We start from the raw sequence: 21,396 nt of genomic DNA on the forward strand, positions 1-21,396 counted from the left end.
GCATTAATCAAAACATCGAACCCTTATCTTAAGGCAGGCAATTTTTTTACATACCTAGTTCAATTTTATCTAACGATGCAGTTCTAATGGGTCAGGAATGCCTTAAATTGTATTACTTCAAAATAAAACTCAGCTGTTTGCTTGAAATACGTTGAATATAATAAGAATCCACCAAGTGCACGAAAAATGGAAGGGGAAATTTATGGTTCATTGGCCGTTCTGTTTTTGAGTTAACTACTCCTTAACCCTAACTACTCTGTGGTCTATTTAACCTTCTCTAAACTTCCCTTTAGCTTCTCTGAGATTCCCTTAAACATTTCCGAAGAGTCTTCTTGGAGTTCTAAAAGATCTCTGAAGTGATCCCTGAGGGTTTCTTTTCTTTTGTGATTTGACACAAGTTTCCTGAAGTTGCCCTATAAGTCCTGTGGAGTCCTGTTCTTCAAATACTCATGTTATCTCACATCCATCACTATCACAAGAGCATTTTTTTAAAGGCAGCAAACTAGACGGTGTTATTTTTTGATTGATAATTCCCAGAAGCTACATGTACTCCAGGGATCATGAATATATGAAATATCCGGTTGTGGTAACGAATGTTTCAGTCTCCCTGTAGCATTAGTCGTTTGTTTCGGTTTGTGGTCAGTGCAAGCACATAGAACACAGAATGAAATATTGTATCTTCCCAGCGAGATCGATGACAGCGACGAAGACGACGACGACGGCACATCAAAATGTATTCCACCGAATGTCATACATATTAAAATCGTCTGGCAGCAAGCGACTAAGTTGCATTCAAATCTTGGCTGCTGCTGCCGCTATCCAAGGACAATACATATTAAAGAGTGCCTGGCCTGAACGGAGCAGCAACCAAAGGTAGATTTAATCTCGCGAAGCATTTGAGAAAGGCCTATCAGCATTCGTAAACAAAACAAACGCCGTTGCAAACCAACATCACCACCGGGGATAATGTCCTTGGTTTGCGTGGGCGTACTTGTTTACAAAAAGCTGTTAGGCCCTTTTCAACTGTTACGCGAGAGCACCACATCCAGGCAGAACTCCTGGCTCTTGAGCCCGGATAGTCAGTGTGCTATAATAACGGTGAAGTGTGGCTGTGGTTTGACCTGATCAATGCTTTACTCATTTTGTTATGATTCAAGACGACGGCGGTCGCCACAAAACTGGTTTGACTGAGTCTTGTTGCTTGTCGGCATCGTCGTATTTCTACGAGTGTGTAGCAAGATGAGACGCAATTTCGCTACTACTGGTCCCGCAGAAAACCGTTCCGGGTAGGTAGATTACGGGAAAAGGTTATCGCCAAACACAATGCGCCCTGATGCCCCTTTCCTACTATTCGGGGATGTCCATGGCAGTGTAATATTTGAATTTGAGTTCATAATTCAGGACAACCAGCGTCGCACAAACACTTGTTTCGACACATTCGTCACAATGTACACACCACTTATTCTTCCTTCATTCGATCGGCTTTTACAGGACAAGGAGGGACGTACAAGGAAGAAAGCCAACAACAGAGAATATGTATGCAAGTATGAAATACGAAAGGAATGGGATAGGTATCTCAAGGAGCAGATTTTTTTCTACAACAAAGTCGTATGAATTTTTGTACCTGTATTGTGAAGAACGCTTATGACAGGAGAAACATGATAGAGCGATGAAAAGTGATATTTACACACAAGGCAACACAAGAATCAAGGCGCAATATTTAGAATGGGGGTTGCCAGTCGAAAGTAATTCAATTAAAAAATAAGCCTTAACCAATTCGATCCCACTGGGTCATATATGACTGCTATACGAAATCACCCTTCAGAGATAATCATATAATTTCTTGAACAAAATATATAAAATGGGACCTAGATCTCCAAAATTGTATGCAGCTCGCATAAAAAAAAAACTTCAAATGACGAACCTAAATGTAGTCTATGTATGTTTAAAAAAGCAAAAAAGTAGAAGGGTCTGTGCCTAGGGGCACGAACGGAAGCTTGACGTAGGACCGCTAGTGGACGAAACAAATGTGAAATGTGGTGGCCCTGAAAACTAAATAAAAAAAAAAATTTGCACACGCCGTTAAGCTACACAGACTCCTCCCATCATGAGTAGTTTGCTATCAAGTAGCGACACTCTCCTTTTGCGTAGTTTGCCAATGTCAATACCTTGAAAGCAAAGGCCAATTCGACAGTAAGCATGCATAAAGGCGTATACGCGATGATCGATTCTCTTTGTCGATTTTCTCTTTGCTCTTTGCAGCTAAGCGAGCCAATTTTCTAGAATTTGTTCAATGCAGAGTTGTAACAGGTTGTATTGGCTATTAAAAGCAACAGCAAACGCACCGAGAAACGTTAATTCTAGCGAGTTATTAACAATTCAGAATCGATCATCGCGTTTACGCCCTTATGCATGCTCACTGTCGAGTTAACGAGTTATTAACGAAACAGAAAGGCGATCAAAATCACTTGCACCCCTGCTTTCAAGTTTGGTTACAAGATTACAACTCTGGAGAGCATTTTTTTTAAGGCTTTATTAAAGAGATTTTTAGCCTTAGGCTAGTTCATCTCTAACTTTGGAGAGCATTCGTGGGGGCCTGTGGTTCTAAATATGGACAAATACAAAAAGGCACAGATAAATTTCTATTCCAACTCTTTGTTTTAAGCTTGCCGGACCTTAAAAGGGCCGTTTTATTGGAGACGACATTCATGGCCGCTTACGCTTGGCGTGTTCAGAGTAGGTGACGGATAAAATTTTCCAGGAACACCTTCAGCACACTTCTTCACAGCACAATGTTTTCTCGTAGATTAGACCGAAGATGCGTTTGACACCACCATGGTTAGCCAGACGACGGATGGCGGTTATCTCGAAGAACTTTGCGATGACGCTTGGCACCTTCTTTGCCACGACCAGTCAATTGTTGCTTGTTGGGTTGTAGAAGAGTGGACTAGCCACCACCTTCCTACTGCTGCTATTGCTGACCACGCCGTCCGAAGCGAAAATGAGCTGATGCCAGACAGCAGCGCTGCTTTATATCTTTTCAGGTTAAAGCAGAATGATGTGCAACCAAGTGGTATAAAAGCTACAAAGACTCCTCCCATCATGAGTAGTTTGCTATCAAGTAGCGACACTGGTTCCTTTAATTTTTCGTAGGTTTGCCAATGGCAACACTTTTAAAGTTGACGGCGCTGGTGGTGAAGTGGTAAGCGTTCAATCTCAGTCGCACCGGCATGTTCTGAGGCATACCATATCTGATCACGCCTTCCTTCGGGCCGTTGGTCCCCTATTCATGAGTTGGTGGGTCGATTGGTAGAGTCCAGGTGTGGGAGCTGCCTCCCTGGCGTCGGTAGCATTGGAGCTTAGTACGGAAAACAAATCTCGCTTCACTTTTCAATAGGTCCTATCTACATTGCGATTCGCTTCATCGACACTCTCTTTCGTAAATAATTCGGCTTCAAAAATGTTTCCTGCCATCTTCGTCGCATTGGATGCTAGATTGTTGCTTCTTCCATCGAAAATATCCAGCCGTGGCGATTCAAAGTTGATCAAGGTTGATCAAAATCATTTGTACCCCTGCTTCCAGTTTGGTTACATAAGCATTTTGTGTGGTCGTTGGAGGCGTTTGGTTCTGAACATGGACAAACAGGCAAACTGTAATAAACTTGGTGGCCCTGAAAAGGGCCGTTTTGTTGCCCAAGTTGGTGATGATTTAACCTCCGAAACCAAACAGAGTGCATCATCACGGATCTCTTTTATTCAGAAACACCTTCAGCGCACCTCGTAGATCAGACCGGAGATACGTCAGACACCGCCACGGCGAGCCAGACGACGGATGGTAGTTATCTCGAAGAATTTGCGATGACGATTGGCACCTCCTTTGCCACAACCAGTCAATTGTTGCTTGTTGGGCTGTAGAAGAGTGGACTAGCCACCACCTTCCTACTGCTGATATTGCTATCCACGCCGTCCGAGGCGAAAATGAGCTGATGCCAGACAGCAGCGCTGCTTTATATCTTTTCAGGTTAAAGCAGAATGATGTGCAACCAAGTGGTACTCGACTATGAGGACTGTGTTTGGGAAGAACGTTTAACAGTAATAAAAATATCTCTTTTTATGTGTACATTGGACAATGCTTGACATTACCACTTTTTCAATAGCTTCTTGTTAAAAATCATCAGTTGCTATAGATGCGTAGAAATATTTGTGATCGTTAGGTGATAAAATTATTAAAATTGGTTCAGGGGCAACTGAGTTATTAATGTTCAAAATCTTTCATAATTTTGTTTCATGTTCCATTTTTGGTTTTTGCGGTTTTCACAAAGTGTACTCCCATATAGAAATGAAAGACGTAGCCCTACGTCAAAATAAATTCATGAGACCTGAGCAGGAGATTTAAAAAAAAAAACACATAGAAATTGCCCGTTTGACCCTTCATTTAATCGCAGTACTAATTTTTCTACCTCGATTTTTTTAAGCCAATCTATTTAATAAATTTAATTTATATTTGGATCGCGAACAGGTTATTAGGAAAAATAACGCGATTTGAAAGATGGAATATAGAAATTTATTACGAAACCTTGGATTTTGAAAAAATCGAGGCGCAGAGACTCCGACTTGGCCAAACTTCGACAATTTCAAGACAAACAGTTTGAATGATCTCGAATATAGAAGCTTCTGTAACACTTAACATAGACAATTTTTCATAACTTTGGGACCTAGAAATTTTTTCTAGACCACAGTCTACGAAAAATTAGCATTATTCTGGAACGAGGAAAATTTTCGACGATTTTGCCAATTGGAAAGATCACGGTCACTGAACATTTTAATTGCGGCTAGGCTTTAAAATCTCGGCCTTGAAAAAAGTTGTATGTTTATGGGATAAATTATAGAACTAATGGGCATTTGACGATCTCTAAGGCAAGCAAATTAACAAAGTTTCGCGTCCTGGAATAATATTGATAGAAATATTTAAATGCTTCAGAAACACAGAAAACATTTCATGATCGTATAGATTTAGATTTTTGAAATCTTGGCTGTGGAACTGGAATAAGTGTATCGAGCTTAAACGATACACTTAGTCCAGCGGTTTTCCAACTTCATGATCCCATCCGAAAAGTAATTTTCCGGAAGGTCTGCAAAATACTCCTCCGCGACGTCGATGATTTCCTCACGTGAGCTGAATTTTTTATTGATGAACCATCTTTTGAGGTTTGGTTAATAGTCTGAGGGAGCCAAAACGGGCGAATACGGCGGATGCGGAAGCAATTGGAGCCGTAAGTCATTGATTTTAGCCGTGGTTGCGATGATCTTGTGCGCCGGCGCATTGTCTAGCGAAAACAATTTTTTCGGTTCATGTGAGGTCGTTTCGTAGCGATTTCTGCCTTCAATCGCTCCAATAATGCACAGTAATACTCGCTGTTGATGTTTATTCCTTCTCCGAGGTAGTCCACAAAGAGTATGCCATGACAATCCCAGAAAACCGACGCCATAACCTTTCAGACCCATCAAGCCTGCCTCCCTCGGCCGCTTCGGAGCACTCGTGCCGGCTTCAGTCCATTGCCGGGCACTCATTCTGTTCTCTGGGGTGTAATAGTGGATCCAGGTTTCATCAACAGTTACCAATCGACGCCAAAAGTCCGCCCGATTCCGCATAAGCAAGTCCAAACACTCTGTCGAAGTGCTCTCGCATTCGTGTTTTTGGTCAGGAGTGAGCTTGCGCGGCACCCAGCGACAGGATAACTTTTTCATATGCACAATCTCGCACAAAATCGCATCCCAGAAATTTCAGAGTCAACTCTCCCTAACTCGATATTTAAGGGATCATCGAGTTAGGGAGAACAATTAATTTTGGAGGTAAATTTTAGAAATGTATGGAGAACGTGGTCAAAGTAGCCTGGATTTCCTTCGAGTAAAGGATAATATCGAGTTAGATTGAGATCGAGTAAGGGAGGGTTGACTTTATCCAAAAATTTCATCAGTTCTAAAATGAACTTGTCTTTCACAAAATTTTTCACGGATCAAAAGTTCAAAAAAGTTCCAACTTTAGGTTCTACTATATTCATTATATATAAACTGCTATTGACCCTGAAAATTCTAGGGTGCGATTATGAAGATATGATTTTTTTTTTATCTAGTTCGTTTATTTGGCAGGCTCAATCGCATTAGCTTTACGGAGTCAATAATTCATTGTTCATTGTTTTAAACAAAATACTCTTACGACTAATAAACAAAAATACTCTTATGACTAATAAACAACTTTATCAAAGAGACACCAACTCTTCAAATTGTATTATTGAAAAGTTACATTTTGAGTAGCAGTTTAGTACAAGTTTAGTGCATAGGGGCTGTTCATTAACTACGTAGACAGTTTTTTTGGGATTCTTGACAACCCCCCCCCCTCCCTCCCCCTGCGTAGACAATTTTCCATACACAAAAATTAAATTTGTATTGACCGTGGATAATTGTCAACCCCTCCCCCCTACCCTAATCTGTCTACGTAGTTTATGAACAGCCCCATTGCGGCGCCGGTGTTGTAGTAGAATATAGTTTCTTGCTACGACAACTAGAGGCGCTACAGTTATTAAAAAGAAGCGGCCAAATACTAACAGGAAAAGACTTTATACTCCAGGGATCATATATATATGAAATCTCCGGATGTGGTAACGAATGTTTCAGTCTTCCTGTAGCATTCGTCGTTCGGTTTGTGGTCAGTGCGAACACATAGGACACAGGATGAAATATTGTATCTTCCCAGCGAGATCGATGACAGCGTCGAAGACGACGACGACGACACATCAAAATATATTCCACCGAATGTCATACATATTAAAATCGTCTGGCAGCAAGCGACAAAGTTGCATTCAAATCTTGGATGCTGCTGCCGCTATCCAAAGACAATACATATTAAAGAGTGCCTGGCCTGAACGGAGCAGCAACCGAAGGAAGATTAAATCTCGCGAAACATTTGAGAAGGGCCTATCAGCTTTCGTAAACAAAACAAACACCGTTGCAAATCAACATCACCACCGGGGATAATGTCCTTGGTTTGCGTGGGCGTACTTGTTTACAAAAAGCTGTTAGGCCCTTTTCAACTGTTACGCGAGAGCACCACATCCAGACAGAACTCCTGGCTCTTGAGCCCGGATAGTCAGTGTTCTATAATAACGGTGAAGTGTGGCTGTGGTTTGACCTGATCAATGTTTTCCTCATTTTGTTATGATTCAAGACGACGGCGGTCGCCACAAAACTGGTTTGACTGAGTCTTGTCTGAGTCTATGTAGCAAGATGAGACGCAATTTCGCTACTAATGGTCCTGCAGAAAACCGTTCCGGGTAGGTAGATTACGGGAAAAGGTTATCGCCAAACACAATGCGCCCCGATGCCCCTTTCCTACTATTCGGGGAGGTCCACGGCAGTGTAATATTTGAATTTGAGTTCACGCTTCAGGACAAACCTCTAACCTCGTTGTCTCATCAGAGCGTTGTCGCCAGTATGAACAGTAGTGCGGTTCTAGCGTCGTCTGGAGTTCGACCGGCTATGGTGACCAGTGGGAGACCGATATGATTTTTGAAAGATATGTCTAATTTAATGGATTTGGTTCAATATCTTTAAAACGAAGCGTCAATACTGAGTTTTGAAGAATTACGTTTTCAAAAAAATTAAAAACTACTACCTTTCATGATAAAAACCAGTGTTGGAAAAATTCGCGATATTCCACGAAGTTCTCCAAGGGAAAAGTTCGCGAGTCATAGTGATTTTTTGCGAACTTTTCCATCACTGATAAAAACATATTTCAGTGCAAATAACCAATTTGTTTACCTTTTAATCTAAAAAAAAATCAATATCATGAACACCAAGACCGTGCAATTTTGACGTCTTCGTAAGAGTATTATATTTTTGACTAATAAACAACTTTATCAAAGTGACACCAACTCTTCAAATTGTATTATTGAAAAGTTACATTTTGAGTAGCAGTTTAGTACAAGTTTAGTGCATAGGGACTGTTCATTTTTTGGGATTCTTGACCACCCGCCCTCCCCCTGCGTAGACAATTGTTCATACAAAAAAAAAATTAAATTTGTATTGACCGTGGATAATTGTCAACCAATAATCTGTCTAGGTAGTTTATGAACAGCCCCACTGCGGCACCGGTGTTGTAATAGAAAGTGTGACTCTCTCTCACTCCAAACGGCATGGGTTCAAACCGTCGGCACAGTCGGGAATTCCGGAGGCATAAAATCTCTGATCAGGGAAGTAAAACCGTTGGTTCGCGGTCCATGAGTTGATGGGTCGATAGGTAGCTGGTGTCGGTAGCATTGGTACGAAGTACGGAAAACACTTCAACGAAAGAAAACAGTTTTGTACAATTTTTAGAACAAAATATGGCGCTTTTCATTCCAAAAAAAATAGCCCAAGATAAACTATCACTAGAAGGACTTATTTTGGAGTTATTAATTTCACTAGATTGCATTCCTGAACCACTGTACATTGGTATGCATGGCGCGAAGATAAGGGCTAAAAATCCAGGCTTCTATGTAATAAGTGCAAGATGTAGTGTTTCCCTGAAAGCAGTCATATCAGAAAGTTATCGGCTTCGAAATCAATTAATAATTAATTACCTTGAAGTTTAATCAAATGCGAGCTCATATTCCACTAGCCCTTTGAAGCTTATATAGGAATTACTATAGGAAAAGTGAACTTTATGTTCTCAACGTTTTAGAACTTCGCCGTAATAATTTACGTTAGAAATTTGTTCTTATGTAAAAATTTATTAGCTACAACTTTGCTCAAGACCACCTTTTGATTAAGACTTCGAAATAATTATTTAATAACCTGAATTAATCCACCTATTTTGAGATCTGACCTTCTTACAAATATAAATTCCGACAAAAGCGCTCATATGATGTGTGGTGATAGATGAATTCTCATGTGATTTAAGGTATCGCATGTTGGATTTTGACCCGAGGCAGATCCTGGGCACACCAAATGGCTAGCATTGATTTATTCAATGCAGGTCGGATTTAGTATCACGGCTCATACAAACATGAACATTTTCCGGTCATATCTCCGGAAATTTTCAAAAGCGTTCTACACTGAAGAATGTTTTCTCATGGTTTCTCTTGGGAATGCACATATTTTCAATTAAAAATTCTATGTGAGTAATCACAAAGATTTCATGGGACATACAAGGTTCATGTGAGGAGCACATACATTGGTAGAGGTAACAATAGCTGCAATTACCAAACCTACGACTAGATGCCTCCCTTCAGATAACGACTTGAGTGCGGTACAATCGATAGAACTGTTTCTACACATCGTAGGTACATGAGTAAATCGGCGATCATCGCTTTTTGCCAGTGGTGGCGGCGGGCGATACCCCTCACCATCCCTCTCCAGCTGGGGAGTTTGGTAAAGCGAGACGATCAACCCGATTCGTATTTTCCTCAAAGTTGTCCTTGCTCGCTTTCTACTCTCTATATACAATTTTCACACTGCCGTACTCTAACGGAACTATCAACACTATTCTTTCATCTGTCTGTTATTTGACACTTAGCATCTTCAACAATGTTTCCGTCTTGTAAACATGAGAAGGTTTTTTTTCTTCGGGTTGTTAAATTCGGCGAACAGGCCCATTCGGCGAAATAACCCATTCGGCGAAAATGGCCTTCGGCGAAATGTTCTTCTGCGAAACGTCCTTCACAGGGTGGCAAGTGAATTTCCGTTTTGAAATTCCTGGTTTTTTCCTGGTTTTTCTGGTTAATGATTTAAAAATTTCCTGGTTTTAAAAACCATGTTTAAAAAAAACAATTTTTAATAAAAAAAAAATAAAGTGAATCCTTGTACCATCATTCTTCGCGCAATGCGGAATATCACAAACCAAAATAGGTATTAAGGTTTTTGTGAATGCCCGTGAAATCTTTATCTGATTGTTTGCTGTAAAGTTGCTGTAGGGAGCCGCACTACTTCGTCGTATCTTGGCGCCTATTTCCGTTCTATGTGCTAAAATTATAATAGCAAAGCGTTTTCACTCATGTTTTTGCAAAAACATCTTTGCTCACAAGATTATTTACGATTGACACTGAAACATTTACGATAACCCGTAAAATGAGCGATTTTAGCGGTGTATAACGAAGAAAAGCTGAGATACGACGGACTAGCGCGGAGCCCTATCTAATGTCTGAAATTTAGAGATCTATAAGCCCCTAAATCTTGAGATTTTTTTTTTTTGAAGCTGCGATTTTTTTAACTTTATTATTGAGATTTTTAGCTTATCTCAAGGTGAAATTGCGAAATGTGATATGAATGAGGACTCTTGAAACAAACCTTTGCTTCTAACAATTTTACAGATTTCCAGTTTTTTTAAGGATCTTATTTAGCGGAATTTTAATTACAACATGATTTCAAAATCATATGATTACAAGATTTCATGAACAACGCTGGTTTAATAACTCTTATTATTAAAAAGACTGACTGCTGAAGTTCATAGCAAATCCCTAAAGTTCGTAGAACTTCCCTGAAGCGTTAAGGTCTTTTCTGAAGGGTTCATTGAAGTTTGTATTGCCTGAATTTCATGGGACTTCCCCGAAGGTCGAAGGACTTTTTTTTTAATCTTAGAACTTTCCTGAAGTTCGAAGTTTTTTGAAATTCATAGGAATTTCTTAAATATCGTAGAAGTACCACGAAGTTCGTAGAAATTCTTAGAAGTTCGTAAGACTTCCTTCAGGTTCGGAGAACTTTCTCTAAGATCTGAGGACTTCCCTGAAGTTTGAAGGACGTAACTGAATATATGAGGACCCTAAATTTAGAAGAGCTTCCCTGAAGTGCATAAGGCTTTAAATATCGAAGGGTTTTCCAAAAGTTTGTGGGTGTTTCCTTAATTTCTTGAAAATTCCCTGAAGTTTGGAGAGCTCCCATGCATTTCGTAGGACTACCTGTAGTTTAATCGACTTCTCGGAAGTTCTAGGAGCTTTTTTGAGCTTGGAGAACTATGTTAGTTCAGAGGACTTCCCAAGAGTGTTGAAGCTCGGAAAAAATCCATAAGTGTCATAGGATTATCCTTAAGTTTTAAGCAATGCCTAAATGTCGTAGAAGTTACATTAAATCTGTAGAAAGTTCTGTAAAATTCGTAGTTATTCCCCAAAGATTAAAGGACTTCCCTGAAGTTCGTAAGACTTCTCTGAAATTTGTAGAACTTCTCTGAAACTTGTAAGACTTTCCAGAAATTTATAAAACTTGCATGAAGTTCGAAGGCCTTATCTGAAGTTTTTAGAAATAGAACTCTTTTATTGAACATCTTGAACAGGTACTTCAAAGTAGTTACGCGTCGGCACTGCTTAAGTCTGCTCTCAATTAAGCACAAATCATACATGCAATTGATTCAAGAAAAAAATTAAATTAAAAATAAATACAAAATATATTTACTAAATTCTCAGGGTAAATTTTGTTCATCAATGTTTAGTTGTGTGAAAGATTTAGCCTGAACAAAATGGTTAGTTTTGACCTGATTATAAAAAGAAACTTTGACATACATAAAATTTAAAACCTATTTAAATTATACAAACAAGATTGTTTTCCTAATGGACTTATGAAATTTCTGGTTTTTTCCCGGTTTTTCCTGGTGAAAACAAATTCTCGAATTTTTCCCGGTTTTCCTGGTACGTCACACAGCCCCGAAACAACGGTGAAATAATTACAATTACATAGGGGAAATGTCTCTAATGTTGGCCTATGGATCTAAGATTGGGCCCATCGCTAAAAATCTGCTATTTATTAATTTTATCAAGATGAACGCGTTGTTGGGACGTTACTAATGGATATTTTGGGTTGCTATTGAAAATTTAGTCGATTGCTGAATTTATGTATCGGCCCAAATTAGGGACACGTAGGCCGACATTACCTGCATTTCCCCTATATGAAGGTAAATTTATTAAAAGCAAAGTGGTTCAAATATCTGTGCGTTGAATTGATTGATATTTGAGTTAATAAGCACTTATCACGATAAATTATTCATTATAACCCGTATGTCAATTTTGCCCCACTTCCACTAAGATTCGCATTTCAGCGAAGGGTTAGAATAAAAATCATTCAGATCGAAAAGTTTGAGAAATCATGTTTAAAAACAGAAGAATTTAGTGAAATCAGCGGGCTGACAAAATCGGGAAAGCACTGTTCTAAAAACTAAGGCTACCGGACTTAAAAAAATTTTCAACATTCTAGTTTTTGAAAAAATATCAAAAGCTTGAAAACTTTTCTTGACCATTTTTCAACTTCTTAGGCATGGAAAACTTTTAAGATCAGTAAATAAGCAAATTGTTTTTCGACAACTCAGACAATTTGTGATAAGTCTATGACTATTTCGAGATCACAGGCAATGGGAAAAATATCATATGGATTAACGAGTAAAATTTTGATAACGGGCTTGAAACAACGAGTAAAATCAAAATATTTTGTGATTTCGTCAAATTCAATTGGACAGTCTGTTTGCAACTACATATTCAAGTCAGATTTTACAGGCTGATTTTTAACGAAATCCTTCTAGCACAAGATTGTTATCATATATTGTATGCCAGATGTTTTCCAGATAAAACCTAGAGGATTCCAGAGAAATGTCTAATATCTATATGCATTTATCTGTTGAAGTTTTGAAGTATCCCGTGTATCATTAGCTAATATTTGTTACCTTTTCTAACACAAGGACGCTCTTGCTGGCTGAAATAATAGGCCGTATTCAAACTGCATCATATTCGTGTATTAGCGATGATACGATGTTTTTGAAGCAACAAGCTTCGGAAAAAATATATATAAAATCAAATGAAACCCTATGGTAACCCTTTTTATCTTCTACCCCTCGTCATATTATCCGAAAAGCATAAAAAGGAACAATTGATGATGAAAAAAAAATCGAACCTTCGGCAGGAAGCAACGTTTCACCCAGTATCCCCTGAGCCTGACGTGCATCGTAAAAAACTTCGTCCCTGTGCTAGCATAGAAGGGACGTACCACCTACCCCTGGTAAACATCACTCTAAAGTTTGACCCTTCTCTGCACACTCGAAAATTCTCAGAAGAATAAGAAGAATCAGAAGGAAGGATAACGGTCCTCTCCTCCTCGGCAGCTTCCAGTGCTGTTGCAAACTTACTTAAAATAAATGAATTTACGATTCACGCAACTACTAATTACGCACCATCATCACTAGTCGAGCATCAGTCGAGAATGATTTTTTTTTTCATCAAAGGAAGTGCGTAACGCAATGGATTTGGCAACGCGTGTTATTTTCGAGAGCAATCGTAAACAGGGAAAAATCGTGTGGAGCTAACCTCACCCTCACTAGTTCGCTAGAACACTTTTACCTGTATGAATGCCGTAAGAGCTGAACTAACCAGAATCTTCACCTTCATTCCAGATGATGGACCTCCCTCAATCGGCCACCGGTGGTGAGTATTTACGCAGTGCTCCACAGATGGAAGTAGTAAATAAAAGCAAAATTCGAAGCACGCCTCGACCGAAGAAACCATGCTTCCATCCACATCGATCAAACACACAATGCACAAACACATGCCCACATGCCGGTGAATCGATTCAATGGAGCAATACAGACTCAATCATGCTAAGGCGTTGGAGGGAGAATGGTGCAAAAAGTACTTTTATGAAACTAGATTTTTCGAAGAATTTTAATGCTCTGTTTCACCCCACATTCCCCATCACACTAGTCCAGAATTATATCCGCGATTCGGACAACTTGTTCACCCATATTCTCGTTTTCGTTCGAACCGTGTCTGCCCTACAAAAAAAAAGAAGCTTCCCACACCTCTCTCTGCTACTTACACTCACTCATGCAAACAAATTTAACACATCTACCCATATGGAAACACACGAAGACTTTGCTTGGCCGTCGATCTGTGCGTGTCGATCAATCAATCACCGATCGACCGACCGACCATACCCAACCCCAACTCCAAAAAACATCGATTGGCTGGGGTTAAGCGAAGATATATGGGATGATCCCGGCCAGCATGTTGACCACGGACGATGATCCAGTTTTCTGCTTGATCGAGCAGAACCGCTTTACGATCGCGCTGCCCAACGTTCGTTCGTGTTCTATCACTGGATTCCACGACGGGTTGGGGTAGAATACACTACACGCTATTTTGAGTCTACCCAGCGACTGAGTAGATTCCACTCTTTCTTGCGTCAAGGGTGGAGTTGTCAAAATTTGAGTTTATAATAATAGTTTCCCAAAATTCTAAATGGCACACCATGTTTTGTGCAGTGTCTAAATGAAACGTTTAGATGTGTTACAGCTGAAAACAGCAACTACGGAACAGCTTTTTGCAGGGTGGCCAGTGAATTTTCATTTTGAAATTCCCGGTGTTTTCCCGGTTCAAATCTTAAAAATTTCCCGGTTGTTAATATTCAACAAAAAGCTGGAAGGAATTTACTGAAAGGATAAAAAATGTGATTTATGGAGATTCCCAAAATTCTGGGGCTTTGAAATTTGTGTAGAGTCTGAAACTAGAACTTTTCTTCAAAATTTGTGATAAATAAAATGCAAGATTTGGAGAAAAAATAATTAAAATGTGAGATTTTGAAACAATTTCAAGATCACAGATTTGAAGAAAAAAAAATACTTATGAGTTGTGGAGTCATAATTTTCAAGCTCTTGGAAGCATTTTAAGGGTTATAAAAAATTACAGAACAATCTATAGAATCTTGCGGACAAAGCTTGGAATTTTTGGTAAAATTTATAAGAATTCAAAGTGTTGATTTCGAACATATATTGAGAAGGATTCTCATACCGTTTTCGAAGGAGAAGTTCTGAGCAGAAGTCCAAAATTAGAGTCCTTAAAAATTGTTAGCTGAATTTGGAGGGATTTCTGTGGAGAAGAATGCAAGTTCTAAATTATTTTTTAGGTAAATTTAGAAGATTTCACAAGGCGGTTTATTACGGATGTCACTTCACGCTGAAAACTTGTCACTTGTCGTCACGGTGAAGTGATTCCCATTTGATTTGTACGGCAATCACGGCTCTTATTCTGAGTATCACTTCCTTATCACCGTGTAGTGACACCCGTAATAAGACCCAAGGAGTTATGAAAAACAAAACTTTAAATCGTGAGGAAAATGACAGATGAATTTAAAGAAGAATTCCAAGAGAATTATGATCAGAATTCAACATGAAACAGAGTTCTAAGAGTGTTCTTGGGATAATTTCAACCCTATTGCGAAAGATTCATCACAGAGCTCCAACAAAATTGATTGCAAAACATTTGCTGATAATTAGAAAGAAATTCTGTAAAATACTCTAAAGCATTTCTAAATAAAATTTCGAAAGATTTCTGTTGTTTTGAATAGAGTTAAATTAAAAAAATTCAAAAGGAATTCTAAGAAGGATTCCAACTAAATTCTTAGAAGGGGTTTCTAGTAAATTCCAAAAATAATTCAACGGTAATTATTGCGCGGAGTGTTTTCTGGTTAATTTCAGAAGAATTCCATGATAATTCAAAGCAGAATTCCAAGTTCATTCTGGAATTCATATCATGAGAATTTTGAACAACGAAAAATTGAAACCCCGGAAAAGAATAATACAGGTTCGGTTTTTACAAATATTTGTTTCCAAAGTCCAGCATCTTAAATATTTTCTTTTAAGGACCATGCACTTTTCATCTGAAATTGAAACGACAAAAATCAATTTGCAATATTGCTGAGTGATAAAATTCTCAAAACAATAAGACGGGAAACTGAAGAAAATTATGCAGCAAATAGAGCAAGACATTCATTTGGTAAAGGATCACTCTGTTTTAATGGTTTATTCTGAAATCCTGGTGTAAAAAATTGTTCCTATGGTATGGTTAATTTATTTTTCCCGGTTCTCTCGTCGAATTCCCGGGTTTTTCCCGGTTTTCCCGGTTACTTTTCAAATTCCTGGATATTTCCCGGTATTCCCGGTTTTCCCGGTTTCCTGGCCACCCTGTTTTTGGTAAGTATATTGAAAATTTTCTAACTTTATACTTACTCTAAATTCTTAATTTGTCAGGCATGCAGTTTTTGACTTCCGATCAAACCAGCGAATCATTCATCGATATTGATTTTGGATACTTTAAGTATTACAAGTTATCGATGAAGGAGATAGAAGCTAACCTTAAATATATTTAATTTATAAATATGATTTTTGTAAATGTATACGATGAATAAATATTATTCATATTCATCTTAAAAGAAAACTATTTATAAGCCTTTTTGAGTATTTCATTTCTTTAAAAATGAGCAAAGGCATCCCAGTTAGGAAAAATCAAAATCTGAGTAAACTTTAACCAGTTTCCAGTAAACTTTAACAAGCACGTTTTCCCATATTTGAGCAAATGCAGGTTTACCCATTTTTGGGTAACTTGCCATTTGACCGAACTGATTGATTTTCAACTCAAAAATGAGTAGCCCCAGAATAGCGTGTAGATGTGGAAGGAAGTTGTGCACTGGGAGAAATTTCCCGGATTAATTGATACGAATTCATCAGCAAACGATTAACCCCTTAATCCCAAGCGGAAATCTTCTGAATACCAAATTTTTGCTTGAATCTCAAGCTGGATGTGTGTGGATTTTGAGCTGGATTCGTTAGAATGCAAAGCCGTAGATCTCCCAGATACGATCGATATGTACAACAAAACATCGGCGATGGAGATACAATCAGCATGTCCTTGTGCTCCGTGTCCTTAGTTCCCATTGTTAACACACCCTCGAGTAATAATCTCCAATGTTCCCTCATGTTTAGTTTTAATAATTTGTGTCAACAAAAACTGAACTTCCGAGCAACTCCTGCGCATCAGTCTAACAAATAAAAGCATTATAACATTATTTAGTTGCAATCTTCTGAATCCCAACCGGAATTCAGCTAAATCCCCAGAAGTATTCCAAGCGGGATTCGTCTGAATCTCAGACTGGATTCATCTGAAGCTCGAGCGAGATTCGTTTGAATCCCCAGCGAGATTCTAGTGAATCCCCAGCGGGATTCGCCTAAATCCTATGCGGAGTTCGTCTGAATCCTATGCGGAGTTCGTCTGAATCCCATGCGGGATTCGACTGAATCCCAAACGGAATTCGACTGAATCCCAAGCGGGATTCGACTGAATCCCAAGCGGGATTCAACTGAATCCCACGCGGGATTCGACTGAATCCCACGCGGGATTCGGCTGAATCCCAAGCGGGATTCGGCTGAATCCCAAGCGGGATTCGACTGATTCCCAAGCGAGATTCGACTGATTCCCAAGCGGGATTCGTCTAAATCCCATGACGGATACGTCTAAATCCCATGTGGAGTTCGTCTGAACCCTCCGTGGGATTCGACTGAATCCCAAACGGAATTCGACTTAATCCCAAGAGGGATTCGACTGAATCCCAAACGGGATTCGACTGAATCCCAGGCGGGATTCGACTGAATCCCAAGCGGGATTCGACTGAATCCCAAGCGAGATTCGACTGAATCCCAAGCGGGATTCGTCTGAATCCCAAGCGGGATTCGATTGAATCCCAAACGGGATTAGACTGAATCCCAAGCAGGATTCGACTGAATCCCAAACGGGATTCGACTGAATCCCAAGCGGGATTCGTCTAAATCCCATGACGGATACGTCTAAATCCCATGTGGAGTTCGTCTGAATCCTCCGTGGGATTCGACTGAATCCCAAACGGAATTCGACTACATTCCAAGCAGGATTCGACTGAATTCCAAGCAGGATTCGACTGAATCCGAAGTGGGATTCGACTGAATCCCAAGCGGGATTCTACTGAATCCCAAGCGGGATTCGACTGAATCCCAAGCGGGATTCTACTGAATCCCAAGCGGGATTCGACTGAATCCCAAGCGGGATTCGACTGAATCCCAAACGGGATTCGACTGAATCCCAAGCGGGATTCGTCTAAATCCCATGACGAATACGTCTAAATCCCATGTGGAGTTCGTCTGAATCCTCTGCGGGATTCGACTGAATTCCAAGCAGGATTAGACTGAATTCCAAGCAGGATTAGACTGAATCTCCAACGGGATTCGACTGAATCCCCAGTGGAATTCAACTGAATCACAAGTGGGATTCATTTGAATCCCAAGCGGGATTCGTCTGAATCCCAAGCGGGATTCGTCTGAATCTCAAGCGGGATTCGTCTGAATCCCAAGCGGGATTCGTCTGAATCCCAAGCAGGATTCGTCTGAATCCCAAGCGGGATTAGTCTGAATCCCAAGCGGGATTCGTCTGAATCCCAAGCGGGATTTGTCTGAATCCTAAGCGGGATTCGTCTGAATCCTAAGCGGGATTCGTCTGAATCCCAGGCGGGATTCGTCTGAATCCCAAGCGGGATTCGTGTGAATCCCAAGCGGGATTCGTCTGAATCCCAAGCGGAATTCTTCTGAATCCCAAACTGCTTCTAGGAAGCTTCAAATGCTCATGGAAAATCCTTTGTAATAACTTTAGGTGGGTAAGTGAACCAGTTTTTGGCCCAAGAGGTTTGGCCCAAGAGGTTTGGCCCAATGAGCAGTTACACGCCAAATAACGAATCGGAAAAACTCGACCTTCTGGGATTTGCTTGAAACTTTGCATAGTTGTTTGTTATGGCCAATGGTTCACATTGTGATGATGTGATGTGAATACAACCCACCATCAGTGCAAGGATTACCTATGACTGCAGATACTTCACTGGTTGTAAAGTTCTGCCTGATGGTTTGTTGCAGCAGGGTGAATCAACTTCATTGGAGACCTTTGGAAGACAAACGACAAGATGTACGTCTATCAACACGTGACAAGGGACTGGCAAATCCACGAACCCTTGTCCAGTCTACAAATCCATTGAAACCCTTAAGGTCGGCGCACAATAGATACGTTTTCAGGTTTTTTGACAGCTAGCCCATGCATTATCTGTCAAAAAACCCGAAAACGTATCTATTGTGCGCCGGTCTTTAGGCTGCCTCCCCCAAACCCAGCATATACTTTGTTTGCTAAAATCCTAAAACGGTTGAAAAAATTTCAAAATGGCGTCATCGAAATTTTTCTAATAAATGTAGCACAGGAACGGCACTTCTGACCGAAATGACGTCTGAAACCAAGTTATACAGAAAAAAATTCTGGGAGAAGTTAAACAAAAAAAAAATAAGTTGCATTTTCAAGACAAAATTTAAAAAAAAAACCCTAAATACATAATCTCAAAATGCAAAAAAAAAACTCATGATAAAATTCAAACTTTTGGGATATTTTGAATCAAATTTGTCTATGTTTGAATTCTGTAGAGATTATTCATGATTTCTGATTTTACATAAAAACAATTCCTTCACAATTTATACTACTTCGTCGTAATCGCCCATTTCCGTTCTATCTATCAGAAAAGATCAATAATATCAATGGTTGCACCGTGCACAAATCAATAATAGTTTTGTTCCGATGCGTTAGTTCATTAGCTACAAACATAAATCCTATTAGAGCGCATTGTATGCATATTTACGCTCATTGTTCTCAAAACAAAAGAAGCGCTCCTAGCGAATCCCCTTTTTCGACGTTTATCCGTAGGACGAAGAAAATCGGACGGAATTGAGAATTTAGAATTGAGAAGCAGTATTAGATCTTAAAACAATATCTCAACAATTTGTGACTCTTCATCAAATCCTACAGTACGTATGGAAAGGTGAATAAATTTAGAAGTCATCTTTGACAGAAATATTCCATTCTTTGTTCAAACCCGTTCAACAAAGAGGGGGGAAAGCACAGGTTATGCTTAGTAGGACAGAAATTAGATCAAAACCCTAAATCCAAAATTATTATGTTCAAAGTATTATCGTTAGGTATACAAACGTCTTCATGCCAGCGGATTAATAGTTTAGGGTGATAATGATAAAATTGTCCTGAACCTTGTCAAATTATTCCAAATGTTATATTCGAAATATTTCAATCATAATCGCGAAAACGTCACTTCTAACTGAAATAACCCAACAATGTATATTCACCTTCTATCCTGCTGAAATTGAATTAAGAAGGGATCCATTTCGCGGGAAATTTTCCATAATGCAAAACCAACGATAGCAACTTCTCTGGGTGCTCTCCTCGAAATTCAACGGAACAAAGTGCTGTCACTTGCAGACAACTTACCGGCCGGTTCTCCTCACATGGAACGTATATTTCAAGTGGCTGCAGCAGTGCCACACGCTGCTCTCTCATCTGAACTCGAGTACCAGCGCACCAGCGAGCACAACCAAATTACATCACTATACAGTCAACCAACCATCCGATTGACTGGTGGCAACAGGAGAAAGAACCCACCCGAGTCAAAGGGGTGATCCATTTGACGTGTTCTCTGCTTCGTCCCTGCCTAGCTTCCTAATCCCACTCCACCCGACCCGACCGGAGCGCGGTGATGACGATGATGATGGAATGGCTTCCAAGAGCTTAGCTTGCTACTCGAGCCGGCTGGTTTTAAGTTTTGACCTTGACATTGGAGAACGAAAGTCAATTCTTCTGTTCACGTTATTCGAACGTTTAATGAGTGGTGTTGCCTTTTCTTTATGTGTACTCGATGTTCGACGTTTCATCGTTTCCCGGGAAGGGGATCAGCGAGAATGGAGAGAATGATGGTGAGTCGTAGGTGAGGGAAGCGTACTCAGACTTATGGAGAGCGCTATTTTTGGGACCCGCTTCTTGGCTTGGTATTGATGATAATGATGATGATGATGTAGGTTAGTTTAACATACACCGGATGTTTGGTTGACTTTTTTTTAACCTACGGAAACCGAGCTCGACATGTATATGGGTTTTGATGTAAAACGACCGGTGAAAGGAGAAACCGGACGCCTCCACAGTATACAGAGAAGTTCCCTTAAGTAGCCAGCACGTTCAAAACAAAGGCTGAAAATTAATTGACAGCAATTACATTTCGATACAAAAACCGTTCATGTTTACGATGACAGCCCACTGACAGTTGATTCATTTTGGAAGTCCGGCGAGGAACGAAAATTGTTGAACGTCATGAACAGCTGTTTGGACTGACCATCAGCTACAGTAGTATAGCGTGCCTACTCCATTATTAATTAATTGCACTTTAATAGATCCACTCAAGCGTAACTGTGCGGGTGTGACCGCATTGCTTTGGGTTTGGGTGTGTTTATTGTTTTCATCGGTCGGCATAATAGCATCGGTGGCAGTAGGGCCACGTGTATTGATGTTTATGGGATTCTTGTAGAGGAAATAATGTGATAAACTATTTCTTGGAAAAGAAACATCAGAGCATGATTGGAACGAAGATACGTTTTGATTAAAGCGAGGAAAATAGACATATTACCTTGACCCTTACACTACGCGTGCATTGATAAAGAAACGATTGAGCGTACCTGGAAAGAATGAAATTATTCAACATTAGTTTTACAACTTA

The 21,396-nt window shown here is 39.8% G+C and overlaps 1 protein-coding gene across 4 annotated transcripts in view; it reads right to left on the reverse strand.

The window, feature by feature from the left end:
* Pten (phosphatase and tensin-like protein) overlaps positions 1-21,396 on the reverse strand; it is a 259,540-nt gene that overhangs the window by 179,131 nt on the left and 59,013 nt on the right. Inside the window, exon 1 of one of the 4 annotated variants that reach the window (XM_065234210.1) lies at positions 21,307-21,331. The exons of the other annotated variants lie outside the window; for them this stretch is intronic. The gene's annotated coding sequence lies outside the window, so the exon portion shown is untranslated. Of the gene's footprint in view, positions 1-21,306; positions 21,332-21,396 lie in introns of those variants that run through there. 4 annotated transcript variants of the gene reach the window in all.

This window comes from Ochlerotatus camptorhynchus, unplaced genomic scaffold (assembly GCF_037179485.1).
Source record: "Ochlerotatus camptorhynchus isolate MF236.1 unplaced genomic scaffold, CSIRO-AGI_Acam_v1.1 ptg000432l, whole genome shotgun sequence".
NCBI classification, from domain to species: Eukaryota; Metazoa; Arthropoda; class Insecta; order Diptera; family Culicidae; genus Ochlerotatus; species Ochlerotatus camptorhynchus.